The sequence below is a fragment of the Pituophis catenifer genome, unplaced genomic scaffold (genome assembly GCF_029215685.1).
Source record: "Pituophis catenifer annectens isolate HBS135680 unplaced genomic scaffold, rPitCat1.0.hap2 SCAF_1, whole genome shotgun sequence".
Classification (NCBI taxonomy): Eukaryota; Metazoa; Chordata; class Lepidosauria; order Squamata; family Colubridae; genus Pituophis; species Pituophis catenifer.
Window position 1 is genome coordinate 27,389,543 of NW_027256881.1, and position 24,518 is coordinate 27,414,060.

Sequence of the window (24,518 nt, forward strand, 5' to 3'; positions counted from 1 at the left end):
GAGTGAATGTGGAGTTGGGTTGGCTGTTCATCATTATTATTTATTTTTTGCCTTTGTTTGCAACTAGACTTTGCAACTAGATAGATGGGTGTCTTCAGTTTTGCTGGAAAGGGAGGCTTACAGCCTCTGAACTGATGGACTCACGTGCCACATGGTGAGCTGGTGAGCTATCTCTCTGAATATCTTCTTCTCCAAGGGAAAAAGCAGCTCCCTTGGTGGAGTGTTTACCCATCCTCAGGCCAGTCCTAGATTGGGAAATAAATAGTCCCTTCATTTCCTCCAGGGTCTGGAAATTGTATCATGTTTTTTAAGGTCTAGTTTTCTAAGAATGTCATCTTCTTTTAAAATTCTATTCTGTGATTTTTCAGTCCCAGAAGAACAGAATTGTCAGGGTGAAAGTAACAATGTGTGAACGATGGGGGAGCCTTGGTCACATGGAGCCTTTTACAGTTCCCTCAATTGTCAAAAGTCTTGCCTTTGTCAATTGATTGGTAGAGTTGTCTTCTCAATGCAGCAAGCCAGATGTGTGGCTGAGCCCTTAATGGACGCTGTCCAATCTTTCCTAACAGCGGGTATATTTGGGATTTGAGGAGTTTGTGGTGGATACTTTAGGGAGAGGGGTGGCCAATTGAGAAAACATGGCTAGAAAGTGAGGTGGGGGGCATTCCTTGGGAAATCTAGTCTTTTGTATGAACCAGGCCCATTTTCTTAGTTTGCTTTGGAGTCATTTCCCCTGGAAGAGTGAAAAATTTCCATACTGTTCATATTTTGTTGCCAACTTTTATGAACTCCTGGACTATGGCTAACAATTGTCCAATATATAAGAATGTAAATTGGATCCTAAATATCAAAAATGGTCTGTGATTTCACTGGATAAAATGAAGGAGATTAGCCTGCAGTAAGACTACAGGACCACTTTCATCTCTTTACTCATATGAACTGAAACAGCCCAAGAAAATAATAATCCAAGCATGCATTTCCTTGTCATAGAGATTACAAGATATTTACAAGAATTCTGCAGACTTTGAAATGGATCAACATTTCAACATCTGAAGACTTCTTGTAAATGTCTTGTCATCTCTATTCTTCTTTCAAACATCTGTTCCTACCAGCTACTTCTGCAGAAATGGGCTGGGTTTAATTGGGCTCTAGATAAAGGATCAAGGGAAGATAGATCCCCAAGAGATCAATTAGACTATGTCTGCAAAGCAGAATTTCGATTTTAAAACACAGTAAAACTTTTGAACTCTCATGTCTTTTTAGCTAATTGTCCTGGCATCTAGTGCTTCTATAAAAATTGGTTTTGCTGTCAACTTGCTTATGGATCACATGATTTCTTGAAGGTGACTTAATTTGGCAGGGGACCTATGGCAGACAAATCACATTGGATGGTGGTTTCTCTCCAATCCATAAACAGTGTCAGCTGCAGATCTATGCAGATGTTAAACTGAATGGAGAAACAATCAGTAATGTGGAAAAAGCTGGGGCTGGTTGCTGGTTTTGCTCTGTATCTGATATCCTAATTTTAGATTGAGCAACTGCATTGTTGATGCTGCTTCCCTTTTTCAATAATAGAAAGAAGAACTGCATTATTAGAAGAATTCAGTCTTTACTTGATTGGGCACAGAGAATAAGCCTGGTTTGTAATAGGGGGACACTTGCTGCTCTGGGCAGATGGAAGCTAATTTGATCCCTTAGGGCAGGAGTGTCAAACTCGATTTCATTTTTTTAAAAAAAAAAAAAAGATTTATATGCCGCCCTTCTCCGGAGACTCAGGGCGGCTTACAATGCGTTAAGCAATAGCCTTCATACTTTTGTATATTTTATACAAAGTCAGTTTATTGCCCCCACAATCTGGGTCCTCATTTTACCTACCTTAGAAAGGATGGAAGGCTGAGACAACCTTGAGCCTGGTGAGATTTGAACTTGCAGTAATTGCAGGCAGCTGATGTTAATAACAGTGCTTTAGTCTGCTGCGCTACCAGGGCCACATCAGGGTTGTGTTTGACCTTGGGGGGCTGGGGGGGGTATGGCCAGGGTGGGCGTGGCCATCTCGACATCACTCATATGATCAAATGCCACTTTTGCTACTACTGTAGTTTGTTTTGCTAGCACTCTGCCAATGAAAACGGAGCTTGTGAGGGTCACATGTGGCCCACCCAGGCTCCGTTTTTGGCTGCAACAGCCTCCTGCAGCCCTCTGCCAGTGAAAACGGAGATTGTGAGGGCCGTTTTCAACTGCAGCAGCCTCTTGCAGCTCTCTTCCAGTAAAAACGGAGCTTGTGAAGGCCACGTGTGGCCCACCTGGGCTCCATTTTCACCTGCGACAGCTTCCTGCATCTTTCTGCCAGTGAAAACAGAGTTTGTGAGGGCCACATGCGGCCTACCTGGGCTCCGTTTTTGGCTGCGACAGCCTCCTGCAGCCCTCTGCCAGTGAAAATGGAGCTTGGGAGGGCCATATGCGGCCCTTCCTAGGCTCCGTTTTCGTTGGCAGAGGCACTGCGGACTGGTCCTTTGCTGTTTCCAGGGAGGCCCCGCAGATCCGGCCCACAGATTAGGGTTTGGATTGGGATTTTGTGAATGTTATGGTTTGAGTTATCTTTTAGGTAATCTAGACATAAAACGGATGATGCTCATTAACCAAGAATTTGTTCCATTAGTTCATAGGTTGCATGTGGCCCAGATTCTATTTTTTTTTATAGTTTTCAGAACTTTTTTTTTTTTTAATGGAGGTATAGTTTTTTGAAAAAAAAAAAAGAACTACATCCAAACATATCGAATTTGCAAACATCTCCCTGGAATAATGTTTTTCAACCTTTGCAACTTTAAGATGTGTGAACTTTAATTCCCAGAATTCTTCAGCTAACATCTTAAAGTTGTCAAGTTTGAGAAACACTGCCCATACCAGCACATAGGTCAATTGGGGATGTCATTGCATGTGGCATACACACAGTGGCCCACAACTTTCCCCCAAAATACTACCTTGTACCTCTATGGGTCATCTACCCTAATAATACCCTTCATTATTCAATCTCCATTAAGTTGTCGATAACAGAACAAATCAGAGCTATTGTTAAATTTTATTTATACATTATTTAAACTGTGCCAAGTTGTACAGTTTTGAACAGTCATTCAGAATATTACAAGTCAAAGCAGCTACTGTAACACTGCACAAGTATTTGTCTAAGCCCATGATGGTGAACCTATGGCACGCGTGCCGGAAGTGGCACACAGAGCCATCTCTCCGGGCACACAAGCTGTCGTCCGTTGTTTTTCCGTGTTCCGGCGCACCCGCCAGCTGGTCTTCACACACGCGGGAGCACCGGAAACCAGAAGAGCAGCCGCCTGGTGCATATTCACGTGCTGGGAAGATGATCTTCCTGTTTCCAGCGCACGCATGTGCTCCGGCCACCTGGTCTTCACACACGCATGCATGCCAGAAACCAGAAGCCCAGGTGGCCAGTACACATGCATGCACCAAAAACAGGAAGATCATCTTCCCTGCGCATGCATGTGCACCGGGCTACTGGTCTTCCGGTTTCCAGCACGTGCGCCTTGGTGTCCCCGTTTCAGCACTCAGTGCCAAAAAGGTTCGCCAACACTGGTCTAAGCAGTCTATGTGCAATCAGCCATTGCATCTTGGAAACCAGAGTAGCCAGATGTTAAGAATTATGCCAGACATTCTGGATTTTTAAAAAGTTTGCCTTCGGTCCACTTCCATTTTCTGGTGGACTCGCTTTCCCCCACTCCTTTTTAAAAATTTCCTAGGCTTCCTTTTCCTCTCCTGTAGAAGTACTGTATCTTAGATTACAAATCTCACTCATAAAATCACTTGATGGCAGTGAAGAATTAGATGCCTGTGTTTGCTGCCATTTTGTGATCATATGGATTTTTTTTCAATCCAGCTATGTCTGTCACTGTTACCATTATCTCTTTACCACTGTGCTTTGTCTGACTCAATGGGTAGCTTGGGCCAGGACATTTGTGTGGGGGAGGGAGTGGGGGGGTGTTCAAATCCAGGAATAGACTATTTCATAAGTGTCCCTACACTTGTCAGTCCTTCAGGTTAAGCCAGGTTTTTTAAAAAAAGACCTATCAGAGATTTTAGGAATGCTACTTTATTGTATGGTATCATAACAGAATCTTGAAAACCTGTTCATGTTTTTATATGTGTATGTCACACTAAAACAAAATAAATAAAATAAATCAAGATGGGGTTATTTTTAGTTTTTTACTCTTCCTTCAACCTCTTATCCAAGCCTTTCTTTAAAAGCTCTTTCATATCTTTCCCAAAGTGACCTCTAGAATCCTTTATAAGGCCCCACCTTTGCAAATGAGCCAATGTAGCATCGGTGCCTGATCAGAAAAACAGGTGTGGGGGCTTTCCTTCTAGTTATTAATTCTGAATAATATCCTGCTGTTAAATTGGAAAGCACTTTGTAGCAGCTAAGTTTAATAATTTCAGATGAAGGTTACTCTATGGCTGTTTTTAGGACACATTGTAAAAAAATTATCCTGCTCTCTTCATATCTTAAAACATACGGAGTGAAAGGATATGACCAAATGAAATTATAGGAAACAGAACAATGAACAGTAGAGAAATGAGAATAAATCCTATAACATTAAGTGTTGTACCTTATGATTCTTGACAAATGTATCTTTTCTTTTATGTACACTGAGACCTTGTGTGTTCAATCACACTTGGCCAATAAAGAATTCTATTCTATTCTATTCTATTCTATTCTATTCTATTCTATTCTATTCTATTCTATTCTATTCTATTCTATTCTATTCTATTCTATTCTATTCTATAAATATCTGCTCTGAAAAACACCTGCTCTATAAACTACAGAATATCAACAATTGACAATTTTATAAACAAAAGAAATGGAAAGCAACACATACATTGAGAAGGTGAGAGCTTGTTGATATTTTGAAATATTTATTTTTGTATCCAAACATAGCCTTAATTACAGTAGATCCACTGAATGAGTGAGTTAGTAATTGAATCCCATTATGCTTTCCAACCTTTTGTCTATCTGCCAAATCACAAGATAGTTCAAAACACAAATATCCAACAGAACAGCCAAAGTTCACCATTCCTACAGCACTGAATGAGGAAACTAGAGAATCCTAAAATTCTGTAGGTAAAATAATTCAGATGTTCCTCTCTTTCTCCCCAGTCTTTAGTATTTTTCAGACTGCATCCTTGTTCTCTGATTTCTTTTAAGAGTGCTTGACCCCTTCTCCTGCTTAAGAGAGGGAAAACATTCACCTTTTAATCAATATGGAGTAATAATTTTTATTAAAAGGTGTAAGCTTTCTGTAAGTTAATCTTCATCAGATACAAGGCAACTGTAAATCAGGAAAGTTTATATCTTTTAATAAAATGCTCCTTCTGATTTTAAGATACCATAATCTCATGTATGAGAGATGGGTGGCTATATAAATTTAGTAAACAACAAACAAAAGCAAAACTTGGCTCCTTTCCAACAATGCCTTTAGAGTCTCGGTCTTCTTGAAATGTTTGCAACTGATTCCCAGCAAGAAGCTTTGTAAGCAGGTTGTGGCAAAGGAACCCTTTCTGTGGGCCATCCTAATTTTACATCAGGCAGAGTCTGAACTGTATTATCTGTTATTAGTGTTTATTTTCCCAGCAGATGGCTCACTTTTTATCTAACTCCCAGGCCAGTGGTGGGTTTCAAATTTTTTTACTACCAGTTCTGTGGGTGTGGCTTGGTGGGCATGGCATTGCTTGGTGGGTGTGGCAGGAGAAGGATACTGTAAAATCTCCATTCCCTCCCCAATCCAGGGGAAGGTTACTGCAAAATCCCCATTTCTTCCCGATCAGCTGGGACTTGGGAGGCAGAGAATAGATGGGGGCGAGGCCAGTCAGAATTTTTACTACTGGTTCTCTGAACTACTCAAAATTTCCACTACCGGTTCTCCAGAACTGGTTAGAACCTGCTGAAACCCACCTCTGTCCCAGGCATTTTATAGCAGTCTTTGGAATAAATAGCATTTTTTAAATTATGCACTTTTAAGATAGTTGTAATTTCTGGGCAAGAAACTATCTAAGGATCTGTGCTCAGACTGTAAAAGGCAAAGGAAAGAGAAATATGTTTTTAATGCATCCCAATCATCTTCTATTATATCACAAACATGTTACCAGGTGCATCCACAAGTGGGAAGTCAATAAAGCCCAAAGCATTTGAAATGATGCAATGAAGAAGTCCTATTCTGCAGGTCTTCTTGCTTTATAATCAAAGGAATTGTACTGAACAATCTATATAATCCATGTTAGGTTAGGGTAAATTAGCATGAGATTAGCCATACTATTGGTACCCTGGCTGTCCATATTTTTATTTAGATTCTGGATTTTAACTTTACTCTAAAGACTTAACATGCCACAATTTAGCAAGTGAATTAAATCCCTTCCATTTTAACTAGTTTCTTAGTTGAAGGAGATAGATAGTGGGATTAAAATAAAAAAAAAACCTCTACTGAAATCAAATCCTTGCAGAAGCAGATAAGGCCAGCCACAGACTTTTGATAGAAGCTATGATGTTGTCATATCTAGTATATTATGCCATTGCACAGATGGTGAGAATCTTATGAACGTGTCAGTCACATCTTGGAGAATATGTAATTTGCAACATTTGCATGGTGACATGATGCACATGACAAATGTCCTTCTTGCCCCCTTCAGTTGGCAACTGCAGATTCAACCCTGAAGAAAGTACATTTCAGGCTACTGATTAATGCATTTAATTCTGGTTTGGATTGTGGCTCAGCTTCCAGAAACATAAACAAAATACTGTATGTCAAATTTACCTTCCTTTCTATTTTATTGCCTTGAAGTTTATTTCCATCTTCAACAACTATTATAAAAGCGCGTGAGAAACTTTAAAAAGGAACTGAAAAGCGGGCATTTTGTTCATTTTCTGTTTGGTTCCTCTGCTTGTTTAGATCTAGCCAGTGGTGAAATTCAATTTTTTTTTACTACCGGTTCTGTGGATGTGGCTTGGTGGGCGTGGTGTGGCTTGGTGGGTGTGGCAGGAGAAGGATACTGTAAAATCTCCATTCCCTCCCCACTCCTGGGGGAAGGATATTGCAAAATCTCCATTCCCACCCCACTCTGGGACCAGCCAGAGGTGGTATTTGCCGGTTCTCCAAACTACTCAAAATTTCCGCTACTGGTTCTCCAGAACCTGTCAGAACCTGCTGGATTTCACCCCTGGATCTAGCCCTAACTGCAACTCTGCTTCTTTTACTTCCTCTTTCTCTAGTTTGGAAAAGAACCAAAGCAAGCCCTTGCAAACCACTTCCTTCCAGTCCAGTTTGTTCACAAGTTTGTTACTTTGGGAATAAAATTCAGGGAATCCCCATGGCGGTGAAAAAAAGAAGAGGGTTGCGCAAATTGGGTTGAGCAACTGGAGAAGTGGTAAAATAGAAATCTGAGGTGTCCTTGGTGCTCTCTGAGCTTGTTTTCTTGCAGACGTTTCTTTACCCAAGCTAGGAAATCTGGCCTGTATCCAGTAATTTGAGTCCAAGACATTTGTGAGTATCAAGAAATTGCTTGAATCATGAAATCGGAGAAGGAAAAGTTTTCAGATTTCTTTTCAAAGGAGCTCTTTGGAAAGAAAATTGGAAAACTCATTTGAAATGCAACCAAGTGAGACGCATGTTGATTGTTTTCACTTAAGAGCACAAACTAGGCATGAAGGCAAAACAAATTGTCTCTCAGTATGGAAATGTCTCCTGGAGACCTTACATGACATTCAGTACTTATGGGCAGTATTACAATCACACATGTTGCATTTCTGAGTGATCTTTATTGGTATGTGAGAAGATAAATGCTGATGATCCTGCCTCCTTTTTCTCTTGGTGACTAAGCAGATCTTGGAAGCCTGTAGAGAGGAACTGAGAGCAAGAAATCTGGAGCACAAGACACCCTCAGCTGACAAAGGTTCAACTGAAGACTCCATTGTTGCTGACTTGTTCTTTAGATCTGGCTCCATTGTAAATAGTTAACACTTGTGACATTGCTGCACTCAACGCTAACACAGCAGTTCTGAGAAATACTTTTGGGTACATGGGCATGTGAATCAGAAAAATAAGTAAAACAACTGACGCATAATCCAACACAACTGTGTGCAAAGCAAAAAATCTTTATGCCCAGTATTACAGACGGACACAAGCACACATTATTACATTAATCATGCTTTTCGGTATGGACAAATAGAAAACAGTCAGATATGATTGATAAGAAAAGCAATAAGCATGTTTTGTTTTATAATGGATGGCAAGAAAAAGACTAGCCCAATGTATGGTAAAGATAATAGAATGGGGGCATGTGTACACATCCACTTTCCCATGCAGTGTGAAGTCTAGGAGCAGTATACAGGATTTAATATATTCCTTATATGATTGATTAATTTTTGAGATTACATTCTGTTTTAGCACCATTATTTTCCATATCAAATGGGTGATCAGCTCAATGTCAGCCAGTGATTTTTTTTTCTGGTTGAGAATGGATTTGAGTCCCAGACTGGTTGAGCCTGCTTGGCTCTACACCATAGCAACAAATAAACTCTAATATTGGGAAGGAAAAGCAACCCAAAGAAACCCAAATCCATGTTAAAACATCCAGCTTTTATTTTATGTATCTCAAATCCCAATAACTACCTGCCTAAAGTCTGTTCAGATTTCAGGCTTGTCCTCTTTCTTTTTACTTCCTTTCTCAAGACCCTAATCCTGACCCTGATGCTAATGACGCATGATTCGACTTTTAAAAATCTGATCCCAGGAATTTGATCTGAAAAGGAGAACAGGACCGAGACAAGGGCCTTGTTGGTAGGTATGATATTTTATTGTAAAGCATTTTGAAATTTGAAAGCTGTTCATCTATTGCCCATCTCTCTTCTAGTTTTCTTCCTTCAAATTGATAGGTTAAGAGGCTGCTAAGATATTCCAGATCTTTATGCTGTTCTACAGTATTAAAGTCCCTGTTGAGCGATCAGGTGGGGTCAATCTTAGTGATAAGATTGTGATAAGATAAAATCCCTGTTAAATGATCGGTTGGTGATACAGCCCATTACAAAATATTAAGGCAGTCAAACGCAACATGGCTCCATCTACAAATCTCACTTTACCATTATATGGATAGATCAAGTTATGCTTGTGATGTGACCCCCAACAATTGCAGTTAGGCTGTTGTGCAAACTATTGGAGTTTGCTCAGCAAGCCATGGATTAAAAGAATCCCATTTTAAAATAAGTAAATGTAGCCAATTTATGGCACTAAAATCACTCTAATCCTGCCTCAATTATTTGTTGATCTTGTATTTCTGTCTGTCTGGCAGACCTTACCACTACAGGAAAGGCAAGAAGTTAATCAAATAATGATAGATCCTTGATTGGCAAATGATATGTAGTAGAGTGCATTAAGCAGAGCAGAGGGAGGATACAGGAGGGACAAATCGTTACACTGAACTAAAGTTGTATTTAAGAATTTACTTTGAGCATTATCATTTGCTTTGGGTCCAGTTCAAGGTGTTGATTGTGACCTATAAAGCCCATGGGCCAGGTTACCTGCAGAACCATCTTTGCCCTGTCCTGACATTGCCCTGTCCTGTCAGGCAGAGAAAGTATGTTGCTGATTCAGAAGAATTCCAACTGGCGAGATCCAAGAAGAGGACCGGACCTTCCATCGATCCCTCCCTGTGAAACATTCTTCTCCCAGAAGTGAGATGGGCTTCCACTCTCCTGGCTTTCCAGAAAAATGTAAAAATACGGCCCTGTGGCCCTCCTTGCTTGGGGCTCACATAGGACTATGCAGCCATAGGGCTGGCTAATGGCCTGTAAGTCTTCCGGCTGTGTTTTAATTTACTTTCATGTTGATTTTTAATTCATTCTTGCACTTTTTTTTTTACATTTTATATACTGTTTTTTATGTTTTGGTGTTCAGTTCCAAGTGGGCAGAAAGACACTAGAAACATGGAAGCTGTTTGGAAACAGGTTTCCTTGATGAACAGAACCACATGGGCTTGAGGTCCTGGTGCAGCTGAACACATGGAGTGGAGAGTGAGAGGTATTTATACCATCTCTCGGGTCTTGCCCTTGAGCTTCCTGTTCCTGCGGCAAGGCCATGTATTCTATTGGTTGCTGTCAGACTCCCATGGGGCTATGCAGGGGTCAAAGCTGATTTTGTAGCTTCAAGCTTGATTGAAGTTTGGGCTGATGCAATGAAGGCTTTGTTGTGCAGTTTCTATTGTGGCTGAATGGCTTTGCCCTGAAGGATAATCCCATTATCCTGGAGCTGAAGGTCATTTGTTTTGTAGATAAGCTACCTGGCACCAAATATCTGCTGGGGGCAGGGAGCTGAAGCTCTGAGTTTCTGTCTTTAGAAACATGTTTCTCCTTTAGGAAAAATATAATATTCTGCCTTTTTAATATTTCCTAAAATATTTCATTCTTCTAGGAGGGGTGGGTGCTAACTTTCTACACCATCTGTACACTGCCCGGAATCCCTCTCTGAGGGAGATGTATGGTTAAAAAAAATGTGATAAATAAATAATAAATATTTATTTATTTATTTATTTATTGGTTCGATTTATATGCCGCCCTTCTCCGGAGACTCAGGGCGGCTTACAATGTGTTAAGCAATAGCCTTCATACTTTTGTATATACCTGCTTAATAGGGCTTTTAGCCCCCTAAGCGATGTTCTTTTTTATACAAAGTCATCTTATTGCCCCCACAATCCGGGTCCTCATATTACCTACCTCGGAAGGATGGAAGGCTGAGTCAACCTTGAGCCTGGTGAGATTTGAACTTGCAGTAATTGCAGGCAGCTGGTGCTAGTGAACAGCACTTTAGTCTGCTGTGCCACCAAGGCTCTTAAATAAATAAATAAATAAATAAATAAAGTTTATTACTTTTAGCTAATATATTTTCATTCTTATAATATTGAAGTTTCATGGATATCTATACACCAGTGAAGAAGGCAACTGGTAGTGAAGAAGCCAGTTTGTATCTTGAAATCATGAATGACTTGGTGCTGCAAATGGTAGCTGAGTACCTCTTGGGGATGTTAAAACTGTACAGGTAGTCCTTGACATATGATCACAACTGAGCCCAAAATTTCTGTTGCTAAGTGAGACAGTTCTTATGTGAGTTTTGATCGATTTTACGACCTTTCTTGCCACAGTTGTTAAGTGAATCACTACAGTTGTTAGTAACATGGTTGTTAAGTGAATCTAGCTTCCTCATTGATTTTGCTTGTCAGGTTGCAAAAAGGGATCACATGATTCTGGGACACCACAACCGTCATAAGTACATGCCAGCTGCCAAGCATGCAAATTTTGACCATCTGACCATGGAGATGTTGCAATGGTTGTAAGTGTGAAAAACGGTCATGTCGCCTTTTTCCAGTGATGTTGTGACTTCGAATGATCACTAAACAAATGTAAATTAAATTAAGGACTACATGTATTGTGATATCATTTTCTTTCAGGTTAGTAAGTAGTGACATCTAGTGGTCAGTGTGACAGCTGTGATTCATTTTCCGTTACCATCATAGTCGTTGCAAACAATCATACAGTGTGCATATGTGCTTGTGTGCAGGGTAGCCTCCAGATTTGTGGATTTCCTCTCCCAGAATTCCCCATCCAGAATTCTGGGAATTGGTCTATACATCTGCAAGCATTCAGTACAGGAAATGGGTAGATTATTGTCAAGGACACCCATCTTGTCCCTTTAGGTTCCTAATGAAATCTGTAAGCTGATTATATGTGTGTATAAAGATAGATTCATATAGGTTCCAAACTGATGAGGCTATAACACTATATAGCAAAGTACATTTCCCATCTGCAGAGCATCTTTGTAGCTGCTGTGAACATGTGAGCATTAGACTCAAGGGCCTAGGCCTGTTTTTTTGCAGAGCTATTCTAAGTTCCCAGACCTCTGACCTAATTCATGTGGCTTTCCTATTGATGTAGCCTTTGGTCATAACCCATTTCCTTCAAGACTCCGTCAGTGGCCAATGGGATGTTGATGGAGGAATCACTAGAACTTTGTCCTGAGACTGCCTGTCGGTGGCCATATCAGTGAACTCATTCATCTCTAGAGGAAATGTGTTGGTTGGAGCCAATGAGAATGCTTTGTGCAGCTTAAGGGTGATCATATAGGAAGAAAAACAGGAAAGTGAGAGAAGATAAGGAAAAGTGCCTGGAAGGGATAGTTTACAATGAAGAGAGACACCAAAATTCCTGTATTTTGCAGAGCAGACATAGTGGTGTTGGAGGAAACAGTTCAAGACAACTCAGAAATGAGACTTATTGGGTCAAGGAAATATTACCCTCCCAACTCCATCTGTATCTATAAACTGAGATTCGGGCCTGGGTAGTTAAATGGAAACCAAATTTAAAAGTTTCTCACAGCACAGATCTAAATGTGCACCCGCACATGCACACACACATATACACACTCAAGCACACATCATGATGCACTGTATGTGGGGCTACTCTTGAAGGCCTCCCAGAAACTCTAACTGGTCTAGAAGAAGCTTCGTGGATGAGAAGCGAAACATCTTCAAAGAAAAACCAGAAAGTCCAGTTGCCTCTTGAAAAAAACACCTTTGGGACAACTATGACCTGGATGACTTAGAAAAGGGATCAGCAACCCGCGGCTCCAGAGCCACATGCGGCTCTTTCCACCCTCTGCTGTGGCTCCCTGTTGGCTGATCCCACCACTGGCTGGCCCCTCCCCTCTCCTTGCAGTCATTCCTTATCTGGCCTGAGAAGGTATGCCACCCAGTCACACTGGTTGCTAAATTATTGGCTCCCGGTGTTTTCCTTTCTATAGAAATGGGTCCAAATGGCTCTTTGAGTGTTTAAGGTTGCAGACCCCTGACTTAGAATCTCCATAGACAACTGACCTAGAATCAGTTATGAGTTATGGGCATGCCTTGATATGTCCATCAAACACCCCTTTCTGGGGGCTACATTGGTTATCAATGGGCTTCCATGTGCAGTTCACAGTGCTGATCATCATCTGTAAAATTTAATGGCATAGGTCCTTGAGAGACTATTCTCATGATGGCGAACCTATGGTACGTGTGCCACAGATGGCACACATAGCCATATTAGTGGGCATGCAAGCTCAGCTCCAGCCTGCATGCATGCGCCAACCACCTAATTTTCATGCCTTCTGGGCCCACCAGAAGCAGGGAAATGGGCCGTTTCTGGCCTCCAGAGGGCTTCTGGGTGTGTGTGTGTGTGGGGGGGAGGCCATTTTCGCCCTCCCCAGACTCCTAGAAAGGCTCTGGAGCCTGGAGAGAGAGAAAAACGGGCCCACTGGGCCATCACGTGCCAGGAGAGGGGGTTGCGCACGCATGTGTGGGGGCGGGGCGTATAGAATTATGGGTGTGGGCATGCGCACACGCGACCCCCCCCTCGCTCCCCTTGCTCCTGGCACGTGATGGCAAAAAGGTTAGTCATCACTGGACTATCCTGTACAATCTAAGAGAGTTGGCCTGTTCTAGATTCCATTGATTAAACAATGCTACCTGCTGGGATTCAGGGAGTGGGCTTTCTCTATTATGGTGACTGTCCCATAGAATGACACCCTCAAAAATATTTATAAGTTCCCATGTTAACCTTGTTGGATGATCCCTTTAGTCCTGGCTCTTTTCCTGAGCTCTGGACTACAGTGATGGTGAACCTCTTGTGAGTTGTGTGGTGTATCACATGATAGCTTTCCCACAGAATATTCTTTATGTACTCGTGTGTATTGTTTTATTTTTAAAAATTGTATATCATACCCTACCCAGAGTTGTAATGAGTCAGCTGGTTTATAAATGTAATACAATAAAATAAAAGTAAAATATAGAATTGCAACCCTAATAATACACTTGTGGTTGTATTCATGTTATTAATTCAAATTATAGCTGTAATAATTGAGACTGGTGAGCTGTGTGCAGTGTGATTATTAAAATATATATAATTGCAACATTTCCTTTTTATATAAAATGTCTCCTTTATTGAGAAGAGCAACAAAGATGATTAGGGGACTGGAGGCTAAAACATATGAAGAACGGTTTCAGGAATTGGGTATGTCTAGTTTGATGAAGAGAAGGACTAGGGGAGACATGATAGCAGTGTTCCAATATCTCAGGGGCTTCCACAAAGAAGAGGGAGTCAAGCTATTCTCCAAAGCACCTGAGGATAGGACAAGAAGCAATGGGTGCTAACTAATCAAGGAGAGAAGCAACTTAGAACTAAAGAGAAATTTCCTGACAGTTAGAACAATTAATCAGTGGAACAACTTGCCTCCAGAAGTTGTGAATGCTCCAACACTGGAAGTTTTTAAGAAGAAATTGGATAACCATTTGTCTGCAATGGTATAGGGTTTCCTGCCTAAGTAGTGGGTTAGACTAGAAGACCTCCAAGGTCCCTTCCAAATCTGTTATTCTATTCTATTCAAGAGGGACAAAAAGGATTTCTTCAAATGATCTCTGATTTAAATGTAAAACACATATATTGGTTTTCTTGGTTCATTGCAGAATGGTTTTTACATTATGTTGTGAGCTTGCCTCAATAGTTTAGAAACCTGTTAGGTTTTTAAAACAAAACAAAACAAAACAAAACAAAACAAAACAAAACACTAAAACAACATGTCCAATTTAACAAAAGGTTAAGCTCTCCATGCTTAATTTTGTTGCAAGTTTTTGGAAGGCACAATAAGAAAGATGCTTGAATTAGACCTTGTACTCAGTAAATACTATGTTATAGATAAGGCTACTCACAGACTCATTTGTCCATGTCATCTCCTGAATGACAAAGTGATGCCAAAAGAGGCCGTGGGAGTTTGGCTACCCTTTCCCATTCTTATCTCCACTGGTGTAGCTTTTCACCCATCCTGCTCAACCCAGGGACTGAAGTAGAACCAGTAGGTCAAAACTGACTCTTGTCTTTATGACCCTCCAGGATACTGGCAGGAATCCCAGTTTTCTGACGGCAGAGACCTCCCCTTCCCACTGCCCTCCTGGTCTTCCACCTCCTTTCCCCCTCCCCATCCAGTTCCTTACAATCTGGCATGGATTCAGGGGAGGCTCCACTCTTACTTACCAAAATAGCAATGCTGATAACTGAATGCCCTAGACAGGAACAAGCTGATAAGTTTCCATTCAGAAAATTATTTCTCTACTGGCCTGCTCTTCCATTACCCCATCCCCTCCCATGCATCCCCATGTCAAATTTATGTCTGTGTTCCTTCTTGGCCATGGAGTCAGGCAGGCTGCTGTAACCAGAACAGGGGTGATGGTTGTGAGCAGGGGTGAAATCCAGCAGGTTCTGACAAGTAGAAATTTTGAGTAGTTCGGAGAACTGGCAAATGCCACATCTGGCTGGCTCCAGAGTGGGGTGGGAATGGAGATTTTCCAATATCCTTCCCCCTGGAGTGGGGTGGGAATGGAGATTTTGCAGTATCCTTTGCCTGCCACACCCACCAAGCCACGCCCACAGAACTGGTAGGGAAACATTTTAGATTTCACCCCTGGTTCTGAGGTTCAGGGGTCAGGTAACTTGAAATCAAGGCAGAATAGAAGCCTTTCAAATAATTGGTTGAATGTGTTCAAAGCTACTTCGTATCTTAATAATATGCCATAAATTAAACGATATGCATAAAGTTTTATAGTACTCAGTTGCAACAGTTTGCATGGCTTTCCATGGAGTTCTCTATTAAAAAGACATGCAACTTTGTGTTATAAGGTAAGAACAAAAGGACTTGTTTGCATGATAGGGAAACACAAAGAGGATAACCATGTTTTAGCCTAACATTGGGCAAATCCAGTGGTGGGATTCAGCCAGTTCACACCACTTTGGGAGAACCGGTTGTTAACTTTCTGAACAGTTTGGTGAACTGGTTGTTGGAAGAAATCATTAGGGCAGAGAACCGGTTGTTAAATTATTTGAATCCCACCACTGGGCAAATCCCATGTGTCAAGTGTTCGGTGTGTTGTACAAATTGAGACAAAAAAACCATAGTTCATTTAATCCTGGATTAGAAAAACACAGCCATAGATTTGGAAGGGACTTCATAGATTATAGTTGACAAGATTTACTACTGAATTCCTAAGAGGTGCCCTTTGAAAGGGCACCTCTTAGGAATTCAGTAGTAATTTACGTTACGTAGGTGAGACCACTACCTTCTGAAGCAACCTGTTCAATTGTCAAATAAACTCATGTAATAAGAAAACATGCCAAATGTTCAGTCAAAATAGCTCATTTTGGCATTTGAATTTCTGAAGTAATAGAAGACAAATTTGTTTGATCAGATACGTTGCAACCCATCAGATATCACACTGCATCTTCAGGCTATATATAGCCAATGTTATATCACCATGAGTTCTTTACTCTGAGTATTTGTTAAACCGTGGAGCTCATAATAGGCATATTACTTCTGAATAAAGCAGAATTCCTTCTAGTGTTGACTTTCAGCTGTGTGCCGAAGCAACATCTGGCAATGTGGAAGGTGGCAACAATGAAGGGAACATCTGAAATGGGAATTCTACTTTTCCCAAACCAGTTAAAACCCCTCCCCAAATCCATTCTTTTTTATTTTCTCCAGCTGATTTTGAGGCAAAGATATGCTGGTGAGGAAAAGATTTCCTGGGAGGGATTTGTTTTCAAATACCATGGCCAAAAAACGATTCAACATCTCGTTCATTAAACTTTTTATCTCTCCTGAAGATACTTGAGTTCCCTTTTTGAGAATTCTTTGCAGTGGAAATGGACCTGCAGAACTATCAGTATTTCCTTGATGGAGCTCCCCATCTGAGTACTACCCTTGCCTGATCCTGTTTAGCTTCTGAGCTCAGATGAGATTGGCCAGATATTACCATCGACCAACTGGAACAGGAGTGTCAAACTCGTGTCATTATGGCATTATCACGTGATGTATCACGACTTTCCCCCCTTCACTAAACTGGGTGTGGGCGTGGCCAGTGCATGACACATCCAGCCAGAGGGCCATGGGTTTGACAGCCTTGAGCTAGAACTACCACATCTGGGCTCAAAAAAGCCTGATGGCCACTAGGTGGTGGTATATAATTTTTTGCATGTTATGTTTCTATATAACGGTTACCAAATTTTTGGAAATATGGTAGCCTTAGCTTTCTAATTTTAAAAGTTTTATTGGACTCCATTCAAAAGAAAGAAAGCAAAACAATGAAATGCAAGTTTGTTTGTTTAGTTCTTTAAAGCAGTATAGATTTGAAGTTAAAACAGCAGTTTAAAATGATCTTTAAAAATCAATCAACATAATTCCAAAAATGTTGTTTAAAGTAAATAAGGGGTAAAACCTGGCAAAAGTTTGGTAGATCTGAAAGTTAAACCATGGAGTTTTTGGACTGACATAATGAATGAGTATAACCAAGACTAATTCTTGGAAATTTCTGTGTGGACAGTGGTGGGATTCAAATAATTTAACAACCGGTTCTCTGCTCTAATGACCGGCTGGGTGGGTATGGCCATAGTGGGTGTGGCCAGGAGGTGAGATAGGCAGCACTCGGCCTCCTGCACCCCCCGGGAGCAAAAATGGGCCATGGGGGTGGACGGACCTCACCCCCCACACCACATTTTGGGCCGAGGAGGCCTCCCTGCACTTACCTGGGAGCCAAAATGGAGCATGTGGGTACTCCTAGAAGGGGAGGGGAGAGGAGGGGAGGGGCCAGCCAGCAATTTATTTACCGGTTCACCCGAACTGGCCCGAACCGGCTGAATCCCACCATTGGGTGTGGAGGTTGAAGGACTTTGGACTTCAGGAACAGCGGCTTTTGGCTGTACACTGGTTGAGGTTTATTGTGAGTCAACAGACAGGGATCAGAGACTTTATACTGGAATCTGATTTCTGGTGAGATTAAAATATTGCAAGAAGCAGGGAAATAAATAAAATGGACACCCCAACGACTACCAGTGTGCTATGAACACAGGGAAGAAACTGGTGTAGCTAAAATACTTGGTAGGTGTCAGTTCTAGAAAAGAACAAACACCATGTCAGACTTCTCTGACAGTGATAAGAGGTGGGTCATTACCACAGTATCTCAGTGAGGAAGATTAATTGCTCATCTCTGACAATACAAATGACCTGCATATGATGCCCTTCAGCCATGGAGAATCTTCTCAGAAGAAGATTTAATACAGCCCAGAACAGCATTGTTTAAAAAATCAAACCCACCATTAATCACTTAGCTGAGAGTGTCATCCTACAGCATTCTATCTGTCATATAACAATCCCATGTAATCCATTAAGAATAGCCATTTTCAACTTGCGAAGGCCCTAAAAATGGCATGCTTTCATTCCCATGTTTAGAGGGAAGAGATGTCTACAGCTATGCTGGCAGTCAACATAATATGTAAAAGATTTCCTCCTTACACAATATGCTATTCAATTGTAATTGGCATTTTTTTCTGGCCTCTTTACCAGTTTGCAAGAAAGAGAGACTAATTTGTAACTGTCCTCCTCAGGATAGATAATCTATTAAGATTCCAGCAAGTGGTGACACTTCAGTTCACTAATTTGCAGAGGAATTACTTAATGTCATTTTCTCAAAATTTATCTCCCATACAATTAAAAAAAATACCATTCGGCAACCCCAACATAAATTTAATGTCCAATTTCACTGTAAAATTAACATCTTAATAAACAAAAATTCCTTAAAGAATTGGTTGTTAGAAATAAAAAATCTTGTACCATTCAAAGTTAAAACACCAAGCCCAACTGAAGTGCTATGCACCAATTACTTCTCAGTGGAATGTTTAGTCTTGCACAAGAATACCTGCAAGTTTAGATGAAAGGTTCAACAAATGAAATGTTAATTTCTGATGGTGGACAGATGCTCTTTCAAATATTTTTAAAGAACAAGGTGTCTGGAAGGCTGCCAATCCATTTTATTCTTGCTTGAAATAACTGATCTCCATGAAGGCGTCATGCTCTTTTAAAAAGTCATTGAGACAAGTGGACTTCAAGAATGGCCAAGGAACCAGGCAGCAAAACCATAAAGGTATGGACAAAGGTAAGAGTATGGACACCCCCCCCCCCCAAGAAGATCAGCTGCCTCTGGCAGTAGGTCACTACTCCACAGCAGAACACATGGAGAGCAACTTAGGAAAGTCCTCAAGATGAAGCATTGGGATAAGCACTTACTGGAAGGTAAGTTGGAGAGGCATGGAAGTCCCTGGTTGTTCAGATCCTGAATAGGTAGGCTGATTGACGGGGGTGAAAAAACAAGAATAGAGCAGCCCATGTCATACCCTGTTTTGGGAGCTGCACTGGCTGCCAGTTTGCTTCTGGGTACAATTCAAGGTGTAAATTATAACATTTAAAGGCCTTCATGGGTCCAGATCAGAGGTGGGTTTCAGCAGGTTCTGTTCAGTTCTGGAGGACCGGTAGCAGAAATTTTGAGTAGTTCAGAGAACCGGTAGTAAAAATTCTGACTGGCCCCGCCTCCATCTATTCTCTGCCTCCCAAATCCCAGCTGATTGGGAGGAAATGGGGATTTTGCAGTAACTTTCCCCTGGATTGGGGAGGGAATGGAGATTTTACAGTATCCTTTCCCTGTCACGCCCACCAAGCCACGCCCACAGAACTGGTAGTAAAAAAATTTGAAACCCACCACCGATCCAGACTGTTTTATTTTTTATTTTTATTTTATTTTAAGTATAAACAGGTATAACTATATACATAATACATGTGTATGAATAAATGGGGACAGTAGGACAGGGATGGTAGGCACGCTGGTGAGCTTATGCACACCCCTTACAGACATCCCCAAATCACCCAGACAGCTTCATGACTGAGCAAAGAATTTGAATATAGACTTTGTTGGTAAAGACCATCTATCTCACAGTGCTGAAAGCTTGCTATCAAAAAGCTATGATGGTTATTTCTATTGGATTCTGATAGTCAGTGAATGATACACAGTGATGTACGAATTAGCCTCAGATAGTCTTTGGGGTAGCAAAGACAGATTCCAGCCATTCTTTCTTTCAGCATCTATTTTCATACCATGCTGAGATGCTATCAATCTTCTGCTGCCTTCAGTTTATTGACATCTATGCTTGTCAACACCTCTCCCTGATTTAGCAATGTGGCACTGTGTGAAATGGAGGGTGCTTTAGGCAGTCCTTTAGTTCTTCACATCTAGCCAGAAATTCCTGTCAGCATTTGGGTTCATATTATGTAAATAGTGGCATCTAGTGGAAAATACAGGTAGTTGCATCAGTGACCAATCTATTTTTGACAAGAGTTCTTTGATTTTAGTGGTTGATTTCTTTTGAACCAATCAGTGTCAGACACTATAATTGCTCTACAGTTGGCAGAAAAAATTATCTTGCAGTCTTGCCTCGGGTAGAAGAATTATACTGGAAAATTAGATTTTCTATTTTCTCTCCATTTGAAGGTTTTGTCTGGAGTGAAAAGTGGGAGCTTTGTTGCAGACTAGAAAGGAATTCTATTCATACTGAGCTACTACAAGTCCAGAATGTTTATGGAGATTCTCAATCATCCAGGTCATGAGGTGTTTTTCTTCTGTTCTTCAGAAGTTCTCTTTCAGAACTGAAGAAGCTTCTTGGATGAGAAGCAAAATGTTTTCAAGGAAAAAAAAAACCCAAGAAAGTCCAGTTGTCTTTTAAAAAACACTTTTTAAGTACAAGTCCAGAAGTTGGAAACATTGGACAAAACCTCATTTGTCACCCTAACCTGCCTCCCAGGTATATTAGGTTGAACTACAACCCTAGAATGTGCTTTTTTCAAGAGGTAACTGGTCTTTCTGATTTTGAAAAAAAGCATCTTTGGGACAACTATGATCTGGATGACTGAGGATCTCCATAGTAGTTGTGGGTTGCTACAGGTTCGCCCCCGATCTGAGGGCGAATCAGTAGCAACCCACCACTGCTATGGATTGGGCGAACTGGTAGCGGCAGCGGCAGGAGGCTCCGCCCATCCACCTGGATGCTTTGCATGTGCTCCCATAAGCGAACTGGTAGCAACGGGTTTTGAAATCCACCCCTGCTCCATAGACATACAACCTAGAATAAGAGATCCAAGTGAGGACGCAGTATGGAGATACAAAGCGTGATTTCTCAACTAGAATGTGGAAAAATCTTGATATCCCTTCCTATCCTCTGATTCTAGATAAACTTAAACTAGAGATGTGGAATAGCCCCTTCTAGAAAGTGTGGGGGCATTTTTTTTCAGTTTTTTTTTCTTTTGCATTTGTTTTTAGTTTTGGGATTCAGTGAAAAATTTACTTCTTAAAATTCTACAAAATTCCCACAAATGGACCTGGCTTCACACATCTTGTAGTGTCACTATTGACATGCTGCAAAACAAGAACAATAATAACTAAATAACAACAAAAAAAGAAAACTTTTTTTTAAAAAAAGAAACCACAGTAATATAGTCCTCAAGCCAAGGGAACTTCAAGCCTTCTAATTTAAAGGAATTGGCTGCTTTAAAAGGTTATAATACTTTGTTCAATCCTATCCTGAATTGGGGAATCTCACCATCTCCAAACACCTCTTTTGATAAACAGCTGATCCCAATAGAGGGCCTAAGGAGTTTGCAAGTGGCCAAAGATTCTTGTAAATATGAGTCATTGGGAGAAGAGAAATGTTTTCTCTCCTCATCTCTGTATCTTTCTTTCCCATTTTGTCTCTCAAGATATAAAACCATTAACTTTGTTTGCTTGCTAAAGTATAGATAGCAATGATTTAGTGAAAAAAAGACCCAAGGTCTGTTTCTTTAGGAGCTCTTGAAAATATTTGAGGATGGGGGAACAATGAATTTCAGGACCTTTGTCCATGTGGTTAATGATGTACCTCCACGTAGGCTCAGCCTGCCTTCACATGTATTTGTCTAAATGCTACAAAATCCTATATGATTGTAACCTCATTGTAGAGGGAGCAAAAATTAGAAACATGCTATATACTAGCAGTGTCAAACTTGATTTTATTGAGGGCCACATTAGGCTTGTGTTTGACCTTTGGGGGGGCATGGGGCATGGCCAGGGTGGGCATGGCTAGCTCGACGTCACTCATGTCAAGGGCGCAGGTGGTGGCTTGAGTGCTCTGCCACAGAAAACAGTCTCCTGAGCTCCGTTTTCAGCTGCAACGGCCTCCTGCAACCCTCTGCCAGTGAAAACGGAGCTCGGGAGGGCCGCATGCGACCTTCCCGAGCTCTGTTTTCACAGCAGAGGCATCGTGGGCTAGTCCTTTGCTGTTTCCAGGGCAGCCCCGTGGGCAAATCTAAGCACCCCATGGCCCGAATCTGGCCCCCGGGCCTTGAATTTGACACCCCTGCTATATACCTCAGGGAATTCTTGCTACTTAAATAATTGGAATGTGTAAAAGGGGATGATCTTTTTTATACCTTTCATAGTTATCATAGGGGTTTGCATTAGTACCAAAGCTCAAACCTTAACTCTGCAGAGTTATGCTTGGACAAACCTAGATTATGAACTGGAAATGGGACAGCCAGAGATAATTTCCCAATCTGCCACACTGTTGGAGGGGGGTGGGTGGGTTATGGGAAAGAAGCTACAAAACAGAGACAGATCTCCTCTATTAGAGTGAAAAAGGAATGAAATCCCAGCCATGCCTGGCATTTCATTTAATCTTCCTGTAATAGACAATTTCCTCCCCCCCAAAAAAATCCTGAATGCCATATAGGTTTGTTTCAACTCATATGTGCTGGATATTTCTATGCAGATTTCTTTTTGTGTGGAATAGGGCATTTTGCAGGGTGGATGTTCCTGCCAGTGACTGCCTTCCTCATCTGTGAATAGTCAGAGGGTGGGAAAACATTGTCACAAGTGATCTCATTTCCTGTATTTAGGAGCCATTGATAAAAATGGCAGAACTGGACAGTGACAAATCTCCAGTTTTTATACCAGTCTCTGGAGAGAGAACAATTGGGATAAAAGTGAAGGAAAATAAACATGAATCTTGATTCTCCATCATTAAACATTTAATGTCAGAGACAGGACTATTGTCATCAATAACTGCTTCCGAGTGTCAGAATCCTTTGTTTCTTCTGCACAATTGTTTAACATCATGGATTTGTATATTTGTATCCATTTCATTGTGGCTGTACAGGAAAATTGTCTACGGAGGTTTGTTCACATTGCTTCTGGAAAAAATTAAGAACTGAGCCTGCACACTTCAGTATGTGAACTGTGGCCTCTTCAGGTGAAGACCTTCTTCCCATGTTTCATAATAGGTTATGAGTGCAGCAAAAATCAACAATTCTCTGAAATTTGTTGCACAAAATGTGATCCACTGGTGAGTTGCAATTTCCTTAAAACAATATTGACTTTTCCCTACAACATCTCAATTGTCTCATGCTCTGTTTAAAATTCTAGATAACAAACAATCCATTATCTTAATTTTTCAGGATCTCCTGGGTTTTCTGAGTGCCATCAACCACACAACACGTAATCACTAAACAGAAGCGTTGGAAATTCATGTAAAAAAAGCATCCAGAGACCTACAATATGACCATATGTACATTGAAAGAGGAGATGATTACATATGGATATAAAACAATGTTTGACAATTTAGAAATCATCATTTCAAAGTTATTTTTCCTCCATTTTAGGGATAAATTTATCTTGTTATAATACCATCTACTGAAATAGTACTGGAAAATTTATCCTGTTTTTATTTAGTGGCAGAAATATGCTTCTTAGAATCTGCTCCCTGCAAAGTATTTCTCTGCCAGGAGTCACATACATTCACATTTTCCCAGCTTTGTTGTGGTTCTGAACATTTTCTGGGCTCTTCCAGACTGCTGTGTCAAAGTGCTACTCAGTAGATCTAAAACAGTTCTAAATTGTGCTATCTCAGTATTGATCCCTATTTTACAACAGTAACACGATAAGTAAAAGTTGCTGTCCGTATCTTCCTATTGTGGATCATATTATGTGTTGGTCTTCCAGAAGAGCACCAAACCTGTGTTTATAAAAAAATTGGCTTCTATCACAATAAGCACTATGGAGAGCGCTGGTCATGCATTACATGATGCCTTTGCAGAAATTTGGCCTTTACCTGCAGTGAAGTTAAAAGACTATGATGGAATGGGGTAATAGCCACTGCAACCTAAAGTAGTGAAAAGAGAGATTGACACATAATAACACTTAGAATAAGGTGACTAGACGTCCTGCTTTTGGCGGGACAGTCCCGCTTTTGAGCAATTTGTCCCGCGTCCCGTGGCGTTTTAAAAAAGTCCCGATTTTTCATTCTGCCTCCTGAGTCCTGGCTGATGGCTAGAGGGAAAAAACCTGTTTAAACTCTTGCCGCGGGGCTTCAAAGGGCCGCCCTACGTTGATTAGCTCGGCTTCCCCCTCTCAGCTGATTTGCGCAGGGCTCTGCTCTTGCTAAATTGCTCAGCAGTTTTTTTTCTCTTTGTGCAAACCAAGCTCAAAACGAAACTGAAAGTAAAACAGGCTGTTGGCTTTGC